Here is a 24474-nt window from a genome sequence, read left to right as displayed (position 1 = left end):
CCAACCCATAGGCATCTCTTCAAAGATGTACAACCTTTATTACACAGGGCAGTTCTTCACCACTAACATGAGCACCACAATATGTGGGGCTCACATTCAAAATGTGTGGGCCCACGAATCAAATTCTCTTAATTAAAATCTATTTACAACCCCATTGAACTATCGTCGACAATATTGTATATGATCAGAGTTAATTTATTGAGATCATACACATCAATTGTGTACAGCGGCTGACATCAGCGTCAACATCAACAACAACCATTGATTTTGGGAGGAATGGTTGAGATCCCTTGTTTGGAGAGCTCTGATATGACACTTTCAGTAGATGGAGGTTTGAGGGCTAAAGGCAATGGCAGCCAAGGCTTATTTATTGCTTCCTTCACCACCTTGTCAATGACTTCATCTCCCTACAATAATTATAGTACGTCCATATGTCACAACACTTCAAAAGCACATGCAAAACACTAACACAAAATGGAATATGAATATTAACAAATTATAAAGAATAGCAATGTACTTCACTATCGTTCTCAATACGAGAAATGTACTTTTTTTTCTGATAGCTGCAAGGTAATTAATTATATTTGTTACCAATAATAACAATGTAGATTATGTTATATTCATAACAATCTACTTATATTTTTACCAATAATTAATAGAAGCTACTACTCACATTTGGATGCATCGAAATACAGTGTATTTGTTATATATTGCTATTATCGGTTAAGAAATGTAAGTATATTGTAATTATGGGTAAGGAATCGTAAGTATAGCATGATTGTAGAGAAATCTATACACTGCAATTATGAGTTACAACACACAATAAAAACTATAAGTTGCTATTATGGGTAAAGAATGTTCTTACATTTCTGTTATATGTCAAAAGATTAGGTACATTTACTATATTAGTAAAAAAAAGCAAAACATATTAATTATTGCAATTTGTGCTATATATAACACTTAACACTAACACTAAATCACTAATAGTTAAATAACACTCCAACATTTAAAAGTCAAAAAAATTGTGTGGGGAATTTACAAAAACAAGCTTAGAAAAAGTTATAACTAATTTATTTTAAGGGTGTAAGGCGTCTAAGCCCAATGGATCGGAAGCAATGACTTTTGACTTTCATGTTTGAATTTTGAGGTCAAACAAAGACACTACACTTCAAGTATGATCATTATGTTATAATTACTTGGGTTATGAAGTAAAATGTAGTAAAAAAGAAAGGATACATATAAAATTCTAACTCTAAAAGTTATGTTTCACCTCTAAAGTTCTAACCATGACTTACTGATAATAATATCATTCTAGGATTTGACATTTGTACCGAAGAGTATAACTTAGCAATCAACTCCAAAACTGAAAAATCTATCTTATTCTTGACTTGAAAAACATTTTTATAACCAAAAAAGTCAAATCCTATAAGATACGGTGAAGGTATGTAATACCGAAAATTTCAAACAATTTTCATTTAAAAATAATCGTTTAATTCTTAGAAACACTTGTTTAAAATCTCATTCATAATCGAATTACAAAACATGACTCCATTTTCACTTGTATAGAAAACCAGGATCCTCAAAACATGACTCTTTCTCTGGTGTGTACAATCAAGCCGGTGTCGTCCTGTGGTCCTGAAAGAAACTTGAAACACATACATAAAACAAAACACTGTAAGCACGAAGCTTAGTGAGTTTCCCCAAAATACCACACACAACACATATTAGCCACACGAGGCTATAACTTTGTGGGTCCGTGGACCCTGCTCTGTGAACCCTCTGGTTCTAACTTTGTGAACCTTCCGGTTCTAACTCTAGGAACCCTCCGGTTCCAACTCTGAAAACATGCACAACATAAATCACATAGAAATAATGCAGTACAACACATAACATACATAGCATACAAATACTCTGTTACATAAATCTGGTTACCTACTCAAGGTAAAGTATAGTGAGAAGACTCACCTGGCAAGCAGAAAGCAGATATCCCCACACTTGAATCTCGAACTCGCCGCCGCCTAACACGTAAGGCATATACTCTCATGAATATAACTCTTGAGACTAGAATCAACCCTCTCATGGCACCCTCTTACGGGTAAAAGACTATTTTACCCCTCTCTTGGCCCAAAGGCCACATCGCTGACCAACCCCTAAAAGTCAACGGTCAACTCTTGGTCAAAGTCAAAAGTCCTTAGTCAAAGTCAACCCTCCTGGTTGACCCTGCTCGCCGAGTCAACCCGTCGACTCGTCGAGTCCCCATGCTCAGAACTTCCCCAATCCGCGACTCAACTCACCGAGTCACCCCGAGACTCGCCGAGTCCCACAACTCTGAGTCCACTCGCACACAACTCACCGAGTCATCCCTTGACTCGCCGATTCTCGACTCAACCAGAAAATATTGGGACTCTTCGACAAGACTCGCCGAGTGCAACAGCAGACTCGCCGAGTGCAACAGCAGACTCGCCGAGTCTAAGGCTATCTTCAACCTACTCGCCGAGTTGTTCATACAACTCGCCGAGTTCCAGGCCATTTTCATCCAACTCGCCGAGTTGTTCTTCCAACTCGTCGAGTTCCAGCTCATCATCAAGCAACTCGTCGAGTCCACCCATGTGACTCGCCGAGTACCACCGGTCTGAACTCATACAGAAGCATTCTAGGCCATGCAATTGATCCAAAACATAGATCTAGCCTCCTACAACTCATCCATCACATAAAGTGGCAAACTTTATGTGAATCCGAAGAGATCTATGCATTTTCACTCTAGGGTTTGGGTTTGGGACAAAATAGCTCCATCAACCACTCACAAACAGGGACTTTCATGCATTCCAACCCTTCTCCATTCCAGATCTGAGGTAGCAACCTCAGATCTAACCTCTAAACTCCAATACATCCAAGGATATGGTCTCTAACACCCCCAAAACGATGCATCTAAGAAATAGCAGCTCAAAAACGAGATATTACCTCAAAGGAACGCCCCAACTGCAATGAAACTCGAATCCAAGCAAAGCCCCTTTGCTCCAAGCCTCTTACCCTTCATGATTTCCTCAACAATTGCTTCTCCAAGCTTCCAAATGCACTTGATCCACTCACACACAAGGGTTAGGGTTTCTGGACTTGAGGATTAGTAAGGAGGCTGGGGGAATGGATGTTATGTTCTTTATATAGGGCTCAACCCCGAGAATTAGGGTTTTCTCCACTCAGCGCCTACTCGCCGAGTCCATTACTCTGACTCGCCGAGTCGGCCACTTAACACGCGACCAAGTCGCGACTCTACTCGCCGAGTCCGCACATGGACTCGCCGAGTCGCTCTTTCCCAATTTACTCTTTTAGCCCTTCAACTCTACTCTTGATATTTCGGGATGTTACAATTCTCCCCCACTTAAATTAGGCTTCGTCCTCGAAGCCTATGGCAACTCAACTCCAAAATACTCCCACGACGCGCCACCTGGCCCTAACTGGACCAGGTTCCTCAAAGCATAACCATCGAACTCGAACTCACTTCCTCTTTCCTTGCGGTGTCCTGACCACCGTCTCAAACCGGGCACCGGTTGTACCCTCTGATAATCACACTCAACAATCGAGAATTACCCGAGATGCATCACTGCTCCAAATCTCAACAATCGCCCGACCCCCCCCCCCCCTACGAGCTAGAAATAATCACGAACCACCGGATCCCCGATCCGAATCCCACTCTATCCATCCATTCTTGACAGAAAGACCCACTCTTCAATCTCAGAGCAACTCCCACGAGTCCTCTTCTTGCAATCACACACACATGCTGCACCAACCTTCGCACCCTCGGGTTAGGAAAACCCGTCACACTGACGACATCTCTAACATCCCCAGGAGGAACCACCACTACGCACACAACCCTTGATCAGAATCAAGCTGGGAGTCCCAGACTCCATCCCTGCATTCATCTTGAGACTCTTGGCTCTACACCCGCGGAATCCCTTCCGCGTCCTCAGCAGACATCCCATCCTGATGTCATTCCATACCACTGTCACAGACACAGTGTTCAACCACCATACTCCAAATCATCCACTCTCACTACTACTTTCACTTCCGTGAACCAACACTTCCCCCCCCCCCCGGGGGGGGGGGGGGGGGGGGGGGTTACATACCTTTCTCCTCCCTTACCCAGTGAAATCCACTTGCCAATCTTGCCACTACTCCATGTATCGCACATGCTCTGGATCTGCTCGCAAGGGCTCTCGGGTCCATGCGCTACCTTTTCCCAGCAAATGAGGGTCCGACACCTCCTCCCATACAACAGCTCAAAGGGTGGCATACCAATGCACTAATGATGGCTGTTGATATAGGATAACTCAACCAAGGATAAATACGTGCCGCAACTCCCTCCGAAATCTAATACACATGCCCGAAGCATGTCTTCGAGCGTCTGAATCGCTCGCTCACTCTGAAGTGTCCTCAGACATCATCATGATAAGCTCTAGCTCATTTCTCATATCCCTCTTCGAGACTGAGCACCAGGTCAGCTTTTGACTCCACAGCTGAGCCTCCAAAGGTCATCCATATCATGATCCAAATATCCCACTAACTTCCTCCCCGTGACCACTATCCCGGCCCAGGGACACGCAAGTCACAAAATTCTCTTTTCCTCATGCGAGAAAATACAATCCAACCAAGGATCGTCTCAACTCTGATCTCTGGTTTTTGCTGCGCATATCCCTTGTGCATCTCCCGACAGAGACGGAGACCCCGGTCTCGCCCCCGGTTCAACACCCAGGCTCAAGAACTCAATACTAGGGCTACTCAAACCCAAAACTCTTCCACATCATACACTGATCGGAGAACATTCCATCATCACATTCTCTTGCCATCTAGTGAGTACTACGGCTCCCCGCAGTATCACAACACCCTCTGACTAGTGAGTACTACGGCTCCCCGCAGCATCACAACACCCTCTGACTAGTGAGTACTACAGCTCCCCGCAGCATCACAACACCCTCTGACCAGTGAGTACTACGGCTCCCCGCAGTATCACAACACCCTCTGACTAGTGAGTACTACGGCTTCCCGCAGTATCACAACACCCTCTGACTAGTGAGTACTACGACTTCCCGCAGTATCACAACACCCTCTGACTCCACTAGCTCATGCTTCGCAAGCTATCATAGGCAGCTACCCATACTCGACTCGAATATGCATCACAGACTCTGGAGGCAATCGACATATCAAAATGCCCACCCTTGCGAAGATCCACTCTCTTAAATAATCTCCTTGGATGCCCATACTCGAAGGGCTCCCACTAGATCCGTAGATACCTGATACACCACAAATCGTTTCAACTCAAGATTCATGAGTAACTCCGAAATAAAGATATCATACCCGGATACCTCGGAATATCCCAACAGAACATCACAAGATCCTGCCACAACCACAGATTCCCTTACTCCCAACACCATACACACACAACAATACATTTCCTCTAAATCCCATAATAATTTCTGATATCACACGATGCGCAACTTCAGTGCATCCAAACACTCAATTGGAATACAAGGAAGGCGCTAACCCTTCAGAACACACTGATGATCCTCCGAAATCCTTTCCACTACTACTCAAAATTCAAGCAAGAATACACATCCTAGCCCGGGAATTGGCTACTCGATAATCTGCTACCCATATTTCAACCCAGAAGTTCTCAACTGCCCATACCATCATTACGAGTCTTCCACTTGAAACGACTCTGACCACCACCAGATTCCTGACCATTGACCACCCGCCGTGGAGACACCCATCCTTCCCTCAGGCATACACCACATGCATTATCTTGCCCTACACCTTTTCCTTGACCACCAATGACCCTGATCTCTTGAATTCAAGCCGTAGGTTCTGCATCCAACCCCTAACCGCTCTTGCACAAATCTCTGGTTCTCTCAATAAACCACCCGGTTCTCCCCCACTTAGGGTTCGAACCATCACTATCTGACACATCAACAACCTCACGAACTATTTCCACCAGCAATAACGCACCTGCCCCTGGAAAGTGCGACGCAACACCCGATAATCCCCTTTAAGGAAATTAATCGATCTCATAACTCTGAACCTCAGATGAAATCCTCAAGAACTTCTCATCACGACTGCCTCTAGTCGTTCCAAGTCTCGTACCAATCCAATACCAACAACTCAACTGTCCAATAACATCACTGTCTTATAGACTGGACCACGAAATCATCATATTCCCCACTTCGACTCATCAACCAACGTTCCAACACATGGATCATCCCAAGAACAGGGACCCACTCCCATATTCAACACCCAACATGGATAGAAAAACCACTGCACTGATTAATTCGACTGGACTCCCCACTGATACCTCTACAATACGCCCTACTATACTCAAATAGGCGTAACGTGGTCCTTGACTATCTCAGTCCCAGCTGACTATCTGCTCATGGTAAATCACTGTCTCGCAGCACACATGCTACCTGATACTCTGATGGAAAATCATCATCAATGACAACCTGCAGGGTTTTACCCCCAAACCCGAAACTTAAACATCAGGCTTCTCATGTTCCACACACGAACATAAATAGCACCACTCAGGTCATAGAAGGTGACATCTCCTCTATCGACTGATTGCTCAACTCAGACCGAAATTCGCCCCTCCCTCTAACTCCTTACCAAAATACTCTGATAAGCTCTCGACCTCCCTCTCGAGGGACGCCTCTTCAAACTCAATCATGGTCTACAGGCCTAAAACCCATAGTGTCCAATCTCTACCTCATCAATCGTGACCGGATAACCAGAGAATCACAAGCATCATTCACTACGAACCATGGTACTCATCCCATGACATCTCTTCTCAATATGCTCCGGTGTATGGTACCCAAACCATAGCATCACTCCTCCATCTGCTCCGATGTATGGTACTCGAACCATAACATCACTCCTCAATCTGCTCCGATGTATGGTACTCAAACCATAACATCACTCCTTAATACGCTCGTTAGAACCTTCAGAATACTCCTTGTATCAAGTATGGGTCCTCTGCTTTCAGTAGTACGGGCCCATACTACCTGCCACATCTACCCATACTTTCCACACGGACTATCCCGGAGCTCCTAAGTAGCTGCTCGACCTTCTCGTTCACCAATTCCGTCGCGCGCGCTCGCTTCCCAGCGAAATTCTCTACTCTGCCAGTGCACTCATCTGGCTAAGGTTACTCCCTAGGCTCTTCCTAGATTCCTACACTTCTCTGTCATCAACTGCTGAAGAGCTCCTAATGATGCCAGCCATCTACCTCCTGAATATCGTCATATTCGCTTGGTAGCTGACTCCCATCATCGAGAGTTCCACAAAGCACCAAGCAAGCAGCATTCGAACATCGAAGAATATATATGACTCACTCTGGGTTATAACTCCGCTTGCTCTGCTCATCCTCGGAAGTACCACCGAACTCTGCAACTCTTCCCCTCGCGGGCTCTAACTATTCTTTCTCCAAGTACCACAGTACTCATCTAGGTATCTCCCCTAGATTACTCCTCTACTCAAATCCCCTAAAGGATTCCAATCAAATATTCTCACTCATCACATACTCAAAAGCACATCGCATATCACAGTAATTCCTAGGCTAAGGCATCACAAATCAGGCCACTCTAGTCCTAAGATATGGAATACCTAGCCTGTCTCTAGCATGCAATAATATCTCATAAAGTGCATCATAAATATCTCATAACACAAAAGTAAGGGTATTTTGGGAAATCACCGTTTGGGCTCTGGCTGATTGTACACACTGCTCTTTCTTGTTTTCTCTTTGAACTCTTATTCGCTTTAGTAAATTATTTCTTTGAAAACTTTTCTTACTTCCTCAGTTTGAGTCCAGAATTACCCGAAGGCGCATCCGAATCCCTCAAACCAAGGCTCTGATACCAACTTGTAACACCGAAAATTTCAAACAATTTTCATTTAAAAATAATCGTTTAATTCTTAGAAACACTTGTTTAAAATCTCATTCATAATCGAATTACAAAACATGACTCCATTTTCACTTGTATAGAAAACCAGGATCCTCAAAACATGACTCTTTCTCTGGTGTGTACAATCAAGCCGGTGCCGTCCCATGGTCCTGAAAGAAACCTGAAACACATACATAAAACAAAACACTGTAAGCACGAAGCTTAGTGAGTTTCCCAAAAATACCACACACAACACATATTAGCCACACGAGGCTATAACTCTGTGGGTTCGTGGACCCTGCTCTGTGAACCCACTGGTTCTAACTCTGTGAACCTTCCGGTTCTAACTCTAGGATGTAACGACCGAAAAATACAACCAATTTTAAATTTTTCAAAACAGCTCGATTTCATTAAAATCTTTACAAAAAGGTTTTCAATACAAAACATTTAACGTATTCCAAGAATCACATCACTATAAAATCATGAGGAGCGGTACGATCACGCCTTCGCCTTGCCACAGTCTCCTGAAGAACTTGAAAAACATGAAACCACCACTGTAAGCCCGAAAGCTTAGTGAGATATCCCCAAAATACCAACCATAAATACCATACACGCATAACATGCCATAACATATCCGATCACAGAACAGCCATGCACTTCGGGTCTACTGTGTGACTGGTCCGCCGCACCGGCCTACAGTCCACCTGGTCCACCCTCTGAGTCTATCCACATACATCGAGTCTACAGTGTGATTGGTCCGCCCGCTCCCGGGCCTTCAATCCACTTGGTCAACTCTCTGAGTCTACAGTATGACTGGTCCGCCTGCACCGGGCCTTCAGTCTATCTGGTCCACTCTCCGCGCCTTTGGCACGTCTGGTCCACCCCTTTCGGGGCCTACAGCCTATCCGGACCGCTCGCTGGGCCTTCGGGACAACCGGTCCGCCTTGGGTATCTTGGCCTACAGCACACAGCAATGAAACTCGAATCCAAGCAAAGCCCCTTGCTCCAAGCCTTCAAACTCCCAAAATTCCTTCAACAAACACCTCCTTCAAGCTCCCAAATAAGATATGATCACTCACACACAAAGGCTAAGGGTTTCTGGACTTGAGGATGAATAAAGATGCTGAGAGAGGGCTGTTATGTTCTTTATATAGGGCTCAACCCCGGGAATTAGGGTTTTCTCCACTCAGCGCCTACTCGCCGAGTCCATCTTAATGACTCGCCGAGTCGGCTACTTAACACGCGATCCAGTCGCGACTCTACTCGCCGAGTCCACCCATGGACTCGCCAAGTCACTCTTTCCCAATTTACTCTTTTAGCCCTTCTACTCTACTCTTGATATTTCGGGATGTTACAATTCTCCCCCACTTAAATTAGGCTTCGTCCTCGAAGCCTACAGCAATTCAATCCCAAAGATACTGCCACAGCGCGCCACCTGGCCTTAACCGGGCCAAGTCCCTCAAGGCATACCCATCGAAACTCAAACACACTTTCTCTTTCCTTACGGTGTCCTGACCACCGTCTCGAGCTGGGCACTGGCTGTACCCTCTGATAATCACACTCAACAACCGAGAATTACCCATGACGCACCATTGCCCCAAATCCCAACAATCACTCGACCCATAAGGGCTAGAAAGCCATGAACCATCGGATCCCCGATCCGAATCCCACTCTATCCATTCCGTGACAACGGAAAGACCCATTCTCAATCTCAGAGCAACTCCCACGAGTTCTCCTCTTGTAATCACATACACATGCTGAACTTTCTCCAGCACCCTCAGGTTGGGAAAACCTGATACACTGATAATATCCTCCAACATCCCCCAGGATGAACCACTGATACATATCCAATACCCTGATCAGAATCACACTAAGAGCCCAAGGCTCTCTCCCTGCATCCCTTCCGAGTCTCTTGGCTCTACATCTGCGGAATTCCTCCGCAACCTCAGCAGACATCCCAAACCAGATGAGCTTCTATTTCACTGCCGCAAACACGCTGCTCAAAAACCATACTCGAATTACTCTAATTATAACTCTGCTCTGCCGCTTCCACTTCCGTGAACTTGCACTCCCTCTCGGAGTTACACACCTCTCTCACTTCCTTTTTCCAAGGAATCCACTTGGCCATATTGCCACTCCAACAGGTGCCACGGTGCTCGCCCAACGCTACACCACCCCTTTTTAGCGTATCCGCTATCCATCCAACACACACATACTCGGACTCTCAAGCCCCTGAACTAACTCCACTAATCAAGATCACTACCTGGGGCCAGACCTTCTAATGCAATCACACTGCAACATACACAAACCATATCCTCAAACTGATCCAACAATACCTGCAGAGTCTTCAGCATGACTGGACCGCCTCACCAGGCCTTCAGCCCATCTGGACCACTCTCTCAAAACCTTCAGCCAATCTGGACCGCTCTCAGTGCCTTCAGTTTGGCTGGACCGTTCTCCGAGCCTTCGGCCTGACTGGTACGCCTACCGGCCTTCAGTCTATCCGGACCGCTCAACTACCATTCAACATTCCGGGCTATCCCCCTCGGAAATCCTCCCACGCATACCGTTCTAGCCCTTTAGGGGTTCTGAACTCTAACTCCATCATACATACTCGATCCCGGCCTGCTCCCCGGACCTCCACAATCAAATGCCCTAGGTCTGTATCCCGCCCCGCATGCCCGACACTTACTCCTATCAGCCTATACTCTGGGCTGACAGAACACTTGCTGAATCCCAACAGCTAAGCACTCTCGAATACTCGACAATCTCCCGCAGAATTCTCCAATTCTCCCCCACTTGGGCACTAACTATCAACCACCGGTCGCCATCACTGACCTCCTAGAACAACTCTTGCACAAAGAAAACACTTACATGCGGACTGCTTCCCACAAGCATAAACAACCTCAACGAGATCTCACGTCAACCCTGATCAACCTGCTCGAAAGAAACTCAATCTACATCTAACCACTCCTCAGAAAGCAGGTGCTACCCGGCCTGCAACCCAATGCTGGGTTTCCACTAATAACCCTCATGAATGATAACCAACGGAATTCCCAAAACAATAACCCATAACCAAAACCACAACCCGCATAATGACGAATACCACAACGAAAACCAAACAAAATACCAGCTCATAAACTTTACACCACAATAATCACAAGATAACAAGATATCAAGAAAGAACCTACCCGCAGCTGCATCCGGCACTGCCCTGACCTCCTCTGCTACAAGCTGAAAAGCATGACCCTAAGCCCTTGGGGGCTCTGCTCCACCCTGACCTCCACCTGTGATCCTCAAAGTGGCCGGTGCTGGAGCCTGCACCGTTCCTGCAACAAGCTGCGGACAGTTGACCCTCAAATGCCCAACCTGATGACAATGATAGCAAATCCTCAAATCCCGAACTGGCGCTAACTACCGACAATCCCTCGCATAGTTCCCCTCCTTTCCGCACTTGCGGCATGCACCACCAGACCTACAAACCCCGGTGTGACCCCTCCCACACTTCCCGCAAGTGTGGCTGCTCAGATCCCCCACTCTAACATCAACGGTTTTGGACCGTTTCGGCGCCAGCTGCGAATGCACCAGAGCCTGCCTCAGCTCACGCAACTGCAACTCAATCTCTAACTCACGCCGCCTAGCGGCCTCCTGCAACTCCAACAATGTCCCGCACCTATGCGCAGACACGAACTGCCTGATGTCCCTTTTGAGCATGCTCAGATATCGAGACATCTGAGCCTGCTCCGAAGCGAACTCTGGGCAAAACATCGCCCTCTCAGTGAACATCCTGGTGATCTCAGTCACCGACTCCGAATCCTGCTTCAGCTCAAGGAACTCCTGAGCCAATCTCTCCCTCTCAACTTGCGGAACATAACAAGTGCTGAACATTTCCCTGAACTGATCCCACGAAACCGCAGCCCTCTGCGCATCCGAATATGACCCCGTGGTCAATCTCCACCAATCCTTCGCCCCGAGCCTCAACAGGTTCAGAGCACACCTCACCCTCTGATCAGTAGGGCATGAACATGTGAAGAAACACCCCTCCACGTCTGACAACCACCTCATAGCAACAATCGGGTCCTGAACTCCGTCGAATGTGGGAGGCTTCGTATTATCGAAGTCCCGATACTGAAAACCCCGACTAGCTCCTCCCCTTGCCGCTACTACAGCCGTTGTAGTTGCCGCGGCAGCTGTCTCAGTGAGAGCTGCATAGCGCTCATCAAAATACTCAACCATGGCGGTCTTAATCGACCCAAACAACTCTGGCAACTCAGCCCGGAACAACTCAGCAATCTCATCACGCAGGATCTCATGAATCCTCGCATCCAACTCGCTCGTGCTCATCTGACCGATAACCTCGAGCGGCACCAATTCGCCCGGAACTCTCTCTCTAGCTCCCGATCTTGATCCGGATCCACTCTCATCATGCCTCGGAATCTCCATGCTGAAAACACCACGCAAAATCTGAGACTCTTCCCACAACCTGGGATCCAACTCTCTCAACCCAACCCTAGAGATCATGGTTTCCCTGATACGCGTATGGGTCCTGTGCTTTCAGTAGTACGGGCCCATACTACCTTCCACACCTACCCATATTTGTATGAAGTACTACCACAACGCCCTAGAGAAACATGCATAGCAACGCTCAACCCTCACCACTAGAGGAATACTGAAAATATCCCATAAGGAACCCTAGGCTACAGGCATCACAAATCAGGCAACATATCATGAAATCCTGAAGATCCCTAGCCTATCACTAGCATGTTGTTCTATCAAAGCTCAAAAACAAATAATATGCATGGTATTTTGGGGTTACTTACTGGCTCCGACTGATCGTACCTCCGCGTCCTCCCTTACTCATTTTGAAAACCATTTTAAATACTCTTTTGAAAACTCTCCTCGATTTGAGACTGGAGTCACACGAATGTTCCTCCAATTCACTCAAACCAAGGCTCTGATACCAACTTGTAACGACCAAAAAATACAACCAATTTTAAATTTTTCAAAACAGCTCGATTTCATTAAAATCTTTACAAAAAGGTTTTCAATACAAAACATTTAACGTATTCCCAGAATCACATCACTATAAAATCATGAGGAGCGGTACGATCACGCCTTCGCCTTGCCACAGTCTCCTGAAGAACCTGAAAAACATGAAACCACCACTGTAAGCCCGAAAGCTTAGTGAGATATCCCCAAAATACCAACCACAAATACCATACACGCATAACATGCCATAACATATCCGATCACATAACAGCCATGCACTTCGGGTCTACTGTTTGACTGGTATGCCGCACCGGCCTACAGTCCACCTGGTCCACCCTCTGAGTCTATCCACATACATCGAGTCTACAGTGTGATTGGTCCGCCTGCTCCCGGGCCTTCAATCCACCTGGTCCACTCTCTGAGTCTACAGTATGACTGGTCCGCCCGCACCGGGCCTTCAGTCTATCTGGTCCACTCTCCAAGCCTTCGGCACGTCTGGTCCGCCCCTTTCGGGGCCTACAGCCTATCCGAACCCCTCGCTGGGCCTTCGGGACAACCGGTCCGCCCTGGGTATCTTGGCCTACAGCACACAGCAGGATCCGCCTCAACCCAACTCCAGTCCAAACAACCATGTGCACATATACATACAATCATATAGCAATTCACAGGCAACAAGTCAATCAAGCGGATCACATAGCATATCATCATCCTAACCAGGATACCGACCTAACCGGTCACTAGCATAGCTTCACCCTACGTCTCAGTCAAAATACTACTTACACACATACGCCCTTCCAGGCCATGACCTTCCGGTCCACATAACATAGAATGGCTTCCGGCTCATAACATAATGCCTTCCGGCCCATAACATAATGCCTTCCGGCCAATATCAAGCAATATCATAACAGACAATTATCCAGATTTCCATCCGATAAAGGGCCGGCCTTGGTGCCGTAGACCCTGTCGATATAGTGAGGATAACTGACCTCGAAACTGCCGACTGAACAGATAACCCAAGCTGCTCCGTTCACTGATACGATCTCCACCACTGGACAACCACCAATGCACTAAACTCAAAACAAAAATCAACAATTACCACAATGCCCCTAGAAACCACTGGTCAACCCTTGGTCAAAGACAAGGTCAAAGTCAACCCTTGACTGACTCTACTCGCCGAGTCAACCCGATGACTCGCCGAGTCCCCATACTCAGAACTCCCTCAATCTGTGACCTAACTCGCCGAGTCACCCCGAGACTCGCCGAGTTCAACAACTCTGAGTCCACTCGCACAGAACTCACCGAGTCATCCCTTGACTCACCGATTCTCGACTCGACCAGAAAATATTGGGACTCTTCGACAAGACTCGCCGAGCCCAAGAACAGACTCGCCGAGTCTAAGGCTATCTTCAACCCACTCGCCGAGTTGTTCATACAACTCGTCGAGTTCCAGGCCATCTTCATCCAACTCGCCAAGTTGTTCTTCCAACTCGTCGAGTTCCAGCTTATCTTCAAGCAACTCGTCGAGTACACCCATGTGACTCGCCGAGTACCACCGGTCTGAATCCATTCAGAAGCATTCCAGGCCATGCAATTACTCCAAAACATAGATCTAGCCTCCTACAACTCATCCATCACATAAAGTGGCAAACTTTACGTGAATCCAAAGAGATCTATGCATTTTGCACATTAGGGCTAAGGTTTGGGACATGATGGCTCCACTAACACTCCAACACAGGGACTTTCATGCTCTCTGATCCTTCTCCATTCCAGATCTGAGGTAGCAACCTCAGATCTAACCTCTAGACTCCAATTACATCCAAAGACAAGCTCCCCACAAACCCCAAAATGAAGAAACAACATAACAACAGCCCAAGAACGAGATATTACCTCCAAGGAACGCCCCAACTACAATGAAACTCGAATCCAAGCAAAGCCCCTTGCTCCAAGCCTTCAAACTCCCAAAATTCCTTCAACAAACACCTCCTTCAAGTTCCCAAATGAGATATGATCACTCACACACAAAGGCTAAGGGTTTCTGGACTTGAGGATGAATAAAGAGGCTGAGAGAGGGCTGTTATGTTCTTTATATAGGGCTCAACCCCGGGAATTAGGGTTTTCTCCACTCAGCGCCTACTCGCCGAGTCCATCTTAATGACTCGCCGAGTCGGCTACTTAACACGCGACCCAATCGCGACTCTACTCGCCGAGTCCACCCATGGACTCGCCGAGTCACTCTTTCCCAATTTACTCTTTTAGCCCTTCTACTCTACTCTTGATATTTCGGGATGTTACATAGGAACCCTCCGGTTCCAACTCTGAAAACATGCACAGCATAAATCACGCAGAAATAATGCAGTACAACACATAACATACATAGCATACAAATACTCTGTCACATAACTCTGGTTACCTACTCAAGGTAAAGTATAGTGAGAAGACTCACCTGGCAAGTAGAAAGCAGATATCCCCACACTTGAATCTCGAACTCGCCCCCGCCTAACACGTAAGGCATATACTCTCATGAATATAACTCTCGAGACTAGAATCAACCCTCTCATGGCACCCTCTTAAGGGTAAAAGACTATTTTACCCCTCTCTTAGCCCAAAGGACATATCGCTGACCAACCCCTAAAAGTCAACGGTCAACTCTTGGTCAAAGTCAAAGTCCTCAGTCAAAGTCAACCCTCCTGGTTGATCCTGCTCGCCGAGTCAACCCGTCGACTTGTCGAGTCCCCATGCTCAGAACTTCCCCAATCCGCGACTCAACTCACCGAGTCACCCCGAGACTCGCCGAGTCCCACAACTCTGAGTCCACTCGCACACAACTCATCGAGTCATCCCTTGACTCGTCGATTTTCGACTCAACCAGAAAATATTGGGACTCTTCGACAAGACTCGCCGAGTCCAACAGCAGACTCGCTGAGTCTAAGTCTATCTTCAACCTACTCGCCGAGTTGTTCATACAACTCGCCGAGTTCCAGGCCATCTTCATCCAACTCGCCGAGTTGTTCTTCCAACTCGTCGAGTTCCAGCTCATCATCAAGCAACTCGTCGAGTCCACCCATGTGACTCGCCGAGTACCACCAGTCTGAACTCATACAAAAGCATTCCAGGCCATGCAATTGATCCAAAACATAGATCTAGCCTCCTACAACTCATCCATCATGTAAAGTGGAAAACTTTACGTGAATCCAAAGAGATCTATGCATTTTCACTCTAGGGTTTGGGTTTGGGACAAAATAGCTCCATCAACCACTCACAAACAGGGACTTTCATGCATTCCAACCCTTCTCCATTCCAGATCTGAGGTAGCAACCTCAGATCTAACCTCTAAACTCCAATACATCCAAGGATATGGTCTCTAACACCCCCAAAACGATGCATCTAAGAAATAGCAGCTCAAAAATGAGATATTACCTCAAAGGAATGCCCCAACTGCAATGAAACTCGAATCCATGCAAAGCCCCTTTGCTCCAAGCCTCTTACCCATCATGATTTCCTCAACAATTGCTTCTCCAAGCTTCCAAATGCACTTGATCCACTCACACACAAGGGTTAGGGTTTCTGGACTTGAGGATTAGTAAGGAGGCTGGGGGAATGGATGTTATGTTCTTTATATAGGGCTCAACCCCGAGAATTAGGGTTTTCTCCACTCAGCGCCTACTCGCCGAGTCCATTATTCTGACTCGCCGAGGCGGCCACTTAACACGCGACCAAGTCGCGACTCTACTCGCCGAGTCCGCACATGGACTCGCCGAGTCGCTCTTTCCCAATTTACTCTTTTAGCCCTTCAACTCTACTCTTGATATTTCGGGATGTTACAAGGTCAATACCGGATAATGGTCAGATGAATTCTTTGGCATGGTTCAGTTACTCTGAAATTGTGAAATATTCTGCAATCACCCGAATCGTGGATAAATATTATTTTTTTAATTCAATGCAACCAATGACAAAAAGGGTTAAATGTAATGAATAGCAACATTTTCTCATTGATTTGTTTATTAAAAAAAAATATGGCAACATCATCAAAACACGAAACAAATTTGACTATTATAATTAGGTTAGAGTTTTCACATGATAGTATCCTGATAAGAAAAAAATGAAATATAATCCTAATAACTAGATAGAATTTTCAAAATACATTACCCTGATTAAAAAAATTGAAAGCGCAATGTTGTAGTTGAACGAAATAAAACTAAGATGCTAAAATACACATATAAATAAAAGTATAAAGTTATTCATTGGATTTACCCGATTACAAAAAGCATACTTACTTGAGGAAAAGATGGGGGAGGTGGGATGGTTGGGCAGCCCCAAGTTTCAGTTTGTGCCTTGAACATCACAAGAACACACCCATAATTGTCTCGTAAAGGTCAAAAGGCTCGGTACACACATTACAAAATGAATATATTAGTGTAGAATGACAAATTTACCCCTGGATTGGGATTCCACGGCCAACTTTCGGAAGAATGCCATGTTGGATAATATGGCGGGCCCCACATCTGAGGTGGAGGAGGGTAACTGTGTGGAGGTGGCCAAGTAGGATATACTTGGTTAGAATGATATGGAGGAGAGTAGGTCATAATGGGCTTTTGTGGATAGTAGTTTCTTGTTGTTGAATGGTGCCTAGTTTGAGCCCATTTTTGGCCACTTTCCTTGGGCAAAATATGTCTCTGTTGTAATCTATATTTCTGCGTAAATCATAACAAAAATATATGTTCAGTTTTAGATAAAAAAACAATCATGGTAGCTTGTGTGTGTGTGTGTGTGTGTGTATATATATATATATATATATATATATATATATATATATGACTAGGACTGGACAAGCTTTCTAAGGCTATTTGTGATGATCAAGATTTCCTGTCTTGTCCACAATGCATGCCAAATGTAGAACAACCTATCATATTATATTATATTATGTGTAAGAACCAAGTTGTACTAACGTGGAGATGACTTGCGACATTATTCCTAGTCAAACCATTTATGTTCATAAGTTCTAATATATGTGAAGGTATGGCTTGATCAACACCAAGTTGCTCCACGGCTTGTATGAATTTCTTGTGTAGTTCACTACTCCAATCTACCTGAAACAAATGCTCCATTTAAAATCACAAATATAATCATGGTGCACCAATGCATCTTGGCCCATACACAATTGATTTCTACAAGTATATGAGGCACATTTACATCATACATAACGTACATACACATGTATGTATCAGGCACATGCACAATGTGCCTCATAAGGCCCATCCTGTGGGGGGTAAATCGCGTAGACCTCCTATGAGAAATCTGGTAACTCAACCACTAGGCTCTCAACTCAGACTATATGAGGTACAATATGTACAATGCATGGCGTGCCTTATATATATATATATATATATATATATATATATATATATATATATATATATATACATACATACATACCAAATGTGCCTGATACATATAAGTATGTACCACACACAGTGTGCCTCACACTCATACATACAAGTATGTATTAGGCACGAGCATAGCGTGCCTCATAGATTTTCTATGAGGCACAGTGATTTCAGGATTAATCAAATAAATCATATCAATCATCATCTTTACCTTGATCTTTCTTCGACCGAATTTACTAGAACGTGAAAAAGGATGCTCGGATGCTTCGCTTTGCTTCTTATCGTCATTTTTAGGATCGGGGCAACATTCATTATTTGAAGGCTTGTTGATTCCCTCATCCAAACTCTTGTAGGAGTTTGTCTCCATAACAATATCAACAACTAAATGATCATCACAAGTAATTTCGACAAATTTACACTCACCATCATGTTCGACACAGTCTTTCTCAGTTGAGAGATTAGTTTGATCTTCATTATCAACTAGCCTTATTCCTTGCTTCAACTGTGGGGTTGATGGAGCGGGATATTTATCACTTTCAATTGATACCTCCTCATTATGTTCTTGATTTTGAATGATTTCTTGCTTTATACCTTCTTTTTCCAAATGAATCAAAGCTCTCTGGGATTTCAATGGTTCATTTTCATCCTTTGGTCCTGCATTGAATGCCTGCTTGAAGTTTTCACGATCCCATTATCAGAAAACAAGTGAAAGGTAATGAATTTATTAGTTCACAATAGAAATTAAACTTACTAACCTTGTGAGCCACATGCTGCTATATGTTTCGGAGTTTATCTTCAGACAATGGTTTCTCTAGGAACTCGACTGCACCAAGCTAGAAAACAAGCACATGGGTTGAGATCATTGAGATTTCAGTATTAAAATGATTTTGATATTGTTTTCTTTTGACTTAATGGGGACAAGATTTAGTCCGTTGATCAATATATACAATTTAATATGCTAAGCATGTATTCATGTTTATTTGATTAATAAATAAAGAATGACTTAGATAGTTCGGAAAAAAAGAGGTTTTTGCACTTTGTCGTAACTTGAGATACTTGCTCACATTAATATATTTTTCTGTTATTTTCTAAAATATATTTTAAACAACATTTTTCAAGATGATACTGAATAGGGGAAAAACATAAACATTGCCTAAGACTAGTTGGTTATTAAAAATATGACTAAATGCAAGAAATAACAATATACTTTCATTTATTGTTCATTTTAGCATTGTATTTTCATTTTTTCCCATTACAACATTAAATTTTCAAAAAAAATCTTATCATGGAAGTGGATTTAAAAAAAATGTATTAACTATAGCATTTACTTTCATTATTAATTATCTTATTAGGACATTGTGCTTTGAAAAATCTACCTAGTTATAGCAAGAAAAATTGCATTATATTAAGATGACATTGGTAGATTTTTAAAGTGCAATGCTTTAACAGGACAAAGTGAAAGTACAATGCAGTAATCAACAAATATATTGCTTTTTATTGCATTTAACCCTTAAAAACAATCTTGTATTGAATAAAAACCTACTGCTGTGCACTTCATCATGGTACTGATGCAATTCAGATCTGAAGTCACTGCAATCAAAACCGGAAGAAACTCAATTTATGTTCGTATAAAAAGATTTATCATCATAGAAATTTAGATTAGTGGTTAAGGAGGCATACTGATTGTAGGCAAGTCTTTCGCCCTTTCAAGAAATTTAAACCTTCCATCTAGGTTACCTGCTCTCACCTGTCACAAAATATAAAAAAACATAAGACACCTCAAATTGAAGCCAATAAATCAAGAACACGCTCAAATGGAGGCAACCAGGTGCCACTTTGTAACACCCATATCTGGAAAATATTAATTTCCAAAAACTTGGCACCATCAGTATACATGTCATCAAAAAGTATATCAAATTCAAAAATACTTCAATACCTCTACTATAGCTACATGGAAGCCTTTACATTTTTCCGCAATGGCCAACAATGCATCATTCTCACTATAGAAAGCCGAAACTGTACACATTAATGCCAAATTTAGATAACCTCCAACGCGTATATTAATATCCTACTACCTTTTGTAACATACACGTTCCGTTATCGTGTATTGTAAATAATATTACGAAATATTATGTGAATTTTCATGTTGAGTTCTAACAGATAGTTTTTACTATAAATGAAGTAAAACTATGTTTAGAATCACTCAGAAAATATTGGAAGTCTTATGAGATTCCAATCAAATGTCAAATGGTGAAATTTAACGAAAATATAAAATTTGAAATAAGTAAAATTTTATTATTGAAAGTTGTAGATAATCTCGTTAGAAGCATTTAGGCGAAAACCTCATCGAAATCCGAGTTATAACGAAGAAGTTATGACCAATCGAAATCCGAGTTATAACGAAATCCGAGTTAACCTTAGTGATCTAAATGAAAGTTGTAGTATTCGTTAAACCAAGAAGTTGGATAAAAAGAACGCCAAAATCTGACTTCGTATGAGGAAGTTATGATTTTTCTAAGTTTTAGCTTAGTAGTAGACAGCTAAAAACTCGAATTTTAAATCGACTGATTTTTAGCCGACACAACCTAAACGAGAATTGAAGATCTCGTCAATAGTAGTACAATGGTAAAAAGTCTGACAAAACAGACGTTGGATGAAGAAGTTATGAATTTTTAACTGATTTTCCTGTCCCGATCTATTAAAAATAATAATATGAAAATTAAATTCAAAATTAGCCGACAAAGTCTCAACGAAAGTTGTAGAGAATAATTTTACCTACACGTGCATATAATGAACGTCAAAAACGGAGCTCGTATACGAAAGTTATGGATTTCAGAAGTTTGGGGCACATTTTCCGAGAAATCTCGCAAGGGTAAGGTCCGGAATAGGCCACGTCAGCCGGATCCTCGCAATTCGCCCCGTATCTGATCGCGTCTTGCCACCTATCGCAGGCGAAGCGTGGTCCAATCTCCGTCTGACGCGTGTAGCGTCCGAAGCCCCTGATCCTGACATGTACGCAGCGTTGTGGCGCGTCCGAGGCTTAGCGCGTGTCTCTCTCCCTCGCTGCCACCTGCCTTCGCTGACTCCCCGCCTTCTCGGTCGACTTCGGACTTCGCCCTATAAATAGGAAGGCTGCGAACCCTCCCGAGTAAAATGTGAAATTTGCCAATTTTGACCCCTAAACTCATATTTTTCATTATTTCCACTTCCCCCGAAGCCCCGGAATCATTTTTAACACCCGGAACACGCCCCGAAGTGCCTGAGAAGCCCCCAAAAAAATTTATCTTTTTGGTTTTGAAGCCCAACCCTCGTAGGGACCGGTTTTCTATAAATCTCCTGGTTTTCAACAAAGAAAGTCATATTTAGAGCCGAAGTGCTGCCCAATTTACTATTTTAACCCCCGGTTAATTCAAGGTGAGTTCAATATATAGGAACAACTGTATGTTATGTGTTATATATGCTATGTGCTTTTCCATGTCATCATCTCATATATTATTTCTGCTATTGTTGTAGCAAGGCTATACCTCTGACCACAAAGTGTATGACATAGGCATCACTTAGGTATTGGTATGTACCGTTGATCATGAAGTGTATGACATAGGCATCACTTTGGCTTCGGCAGTATGCTAAGATAAGGCTGAAAGCTTGAATATTTTAGCAAAATGATATTCATGAGTATTTTCTATGCCACTTGTGCTGAAGTTCTATTGATTGTATATCAAGTATGGAAATTGTTATGTCTCATTAATTAATATGGAAACCTTTTCGCATTATTCACATATGCCTTTTTGTTCCTTGTTCCTCCTTGCTTCTGCCATATTGAAGTGTATATATGGCATAATGTTATATTGTATCTATTATTGAACTCACTAAGTAACCAGTATAGTCATATACTGTTGGAAGGTTTAGAATAGTTGTAATACTACTTTTGTATTTAGGGATCATGTATGTATCAAAGTATAGTATTCTGGGTAGTTATGTAATATATAACACTTTGTAATAGTCGGTTGTCGGTTTGTATCCGATTTTTGTAATCAAACTATCAATGTAAAATATTATTTTATGAATATGCATGTAGCATGTTTCGGAGTAACAATATTGTGAAGTATGAAAGTTTGGGTCTTTCAGAAATACGAAAGTTAGGGTCTTTCACCTTTTGTTCCTACCATCATTTTACTCATTTAAATGATGACATGTGTCATATTACTATCCTAAAATATCATTAAATTTTATTACATGTTACACATGTCACCATTTTATTAGGTAGGAGAATATGTAGGAACAAAAAGTAGGAGAATATTTAATTTCTCTTGCCATAATAAAGAGCTTATAGACTTGAATACATAGATAATTAGAGGTGTTAAAAATATCCAATATCTGATACCCAATACGAAAATCCGAAATTATCCGAATTTTCGAATTTGGATTTGGATATTGATTTCAAAATATTTCGGATATTTCGGATTATCTGATATCCGAAATTTATTTATTTAATACCTCTTTTATATTCTGTTTTAACTGAAAGGGGAATCGATTTTTCTTTTTAGCATTATTATTTTATAGACTTCTAATTTTCTAAATGGTCTTATTGCACATCTGATTTGAGTTCAAGAGTCAAAATGTAAGTTTGGTTTGGTTTTGAACCCTTCAAAATTGAAGCTAAATACTATGGAATATTATAGTATATTAATATTAATTTTGTATTTCCTATGTGAATAGATTTACAAAATAAATTTATGTTTTCTTTCTCAATGTTATAACAAACTCGGAAGTCCCAAGGCCGTTGTTCCAGAGGGTGGTGAGCGATAGGGGACCGTCCAGGGCCCATCTTTTAAAGGGGTCCAAAATTTTTGTGGACTTTATTATTGTTATTATTATTATTATTATTATTATTATTATTATTATTATTATTATTATATAATAAAAAATGTTATATTAGAAGCTAGTACAAATAATTTTCTTTCGATTGTTAAGTTATTATAAAAAACTAGATGAAATTTTTGTATGTTAAGGGCCTATTTTTTTTCCTTTCGTCCATACCCAAAATATGTTTGAAACGGCCCTGGGAAGTCCCCGATATGATTATATACAATCTATAACATATTATATACAAATTAAAATGAATGTGATAGGAAAGATGAAAAATTGCAAACATATGGAACCAAAACTAAAAGGTAATAGTTTTATGTATTGAACATAAAAATATTATCCGGTTTTGAACACATTTAGATGTAATTCGATTAAAACTCTGACTCAGAAAGATAAACATCTTAAATACTCGAACTCCATTTCCGTGATCATCAACCTACGAAAAGAGTTTTTCTTTTATCTTAAAGTTTTTTTTGCACAGCACATGATTAAGACAATCTCAAGAACATAAATTATAATAAAGTAAAGAACTTCAACTAAACATGTGGAAAAGTCATGCACAATAAATCCACAACTAAATAAATCAAGAACAGTTTGGAGTTGAAGTAACTAACCAACATAATCCATTTCTTCAAGTTTAGATTTTATTACAGTTGCAGAATTGATGTCTTCATCAAGGAGCAAGACTCTAAGACCCTTTGGAAAATCTTTCCACCCTAATAACTCATTTGCAGTGCAAACCATAGCTGTTCGGCATCGTTTATATAAATCAGATCTCTCTACTCGTAATCATTTTTCTCATTTAGAAACTCTGCATATCAAAAACTTAATCTCATCGGTCTTGGATCCGCATAAAATAATGCATGTTTTAGAATCTTGATGGGTAGATCAGTGATCAGATATATTAGTGTTGAAGATCCAGACATCATTAATCGAAGCAGTTACTGATGATAGAATAATTGTACATGTAACAAATAAATTTTAATTAATAAAAGTTGTAAAATCTAAGCAGCAAATGATTTCTTCATAATAACTTTCCTCATCTGAGAATTCATAATTTAAGACATCTTGTTCATCACATATATATATATATATATATATATATATATATATATATATATATATATATATATATATATAATCATAAAGTAGATTCACTCTTAATAATGATTCAAAGTATTAAAAAAAAGTATATATTATTTGTAGGTCATAACCCATTATGCAAAACACATATTGATTATTCACACACACTGACACAAAACAGAACACACAGAAGTTCTTGCATCATGATTAAAACCTAACAAGAA

At 42.4% G+C, this 24474-nt stretch overlaps 1 pseudogene; it reads right to left on the bottom strand.

The window, feature by feature from the left end:
* Window positions 1-218: 218 nt before the first annotated feature.
* On the bottom strand, window positions 219-23911 carry LOC111898318 (two-component response regulator-like APRR2; annotated as a pseudogene).
* Between the last annotated feature and the right edge of the window lie 563 nt (window positions 23912-24474).

The sequence above is a fragment of the Lactuca sativa genome, chromosome 6 (genome assembly GCF_002870075.4).
Source record: "Lactuca sativa cultivar Salinas chromosome 6, Lsat_Salinas_v11, whole genome shotgun sequence".
NCBI classification, from domain to species: Eukaryota; Viridiplantae; Streptophyta; class Magnoliopsida; order Asterales; family Asteraceae; genus Lactuca; species Lactuca sativa.
Note: the sequence above shows the minus strand (reverse complement) of the source record. Positions and strands in the feature narration are given on the sequence as shown.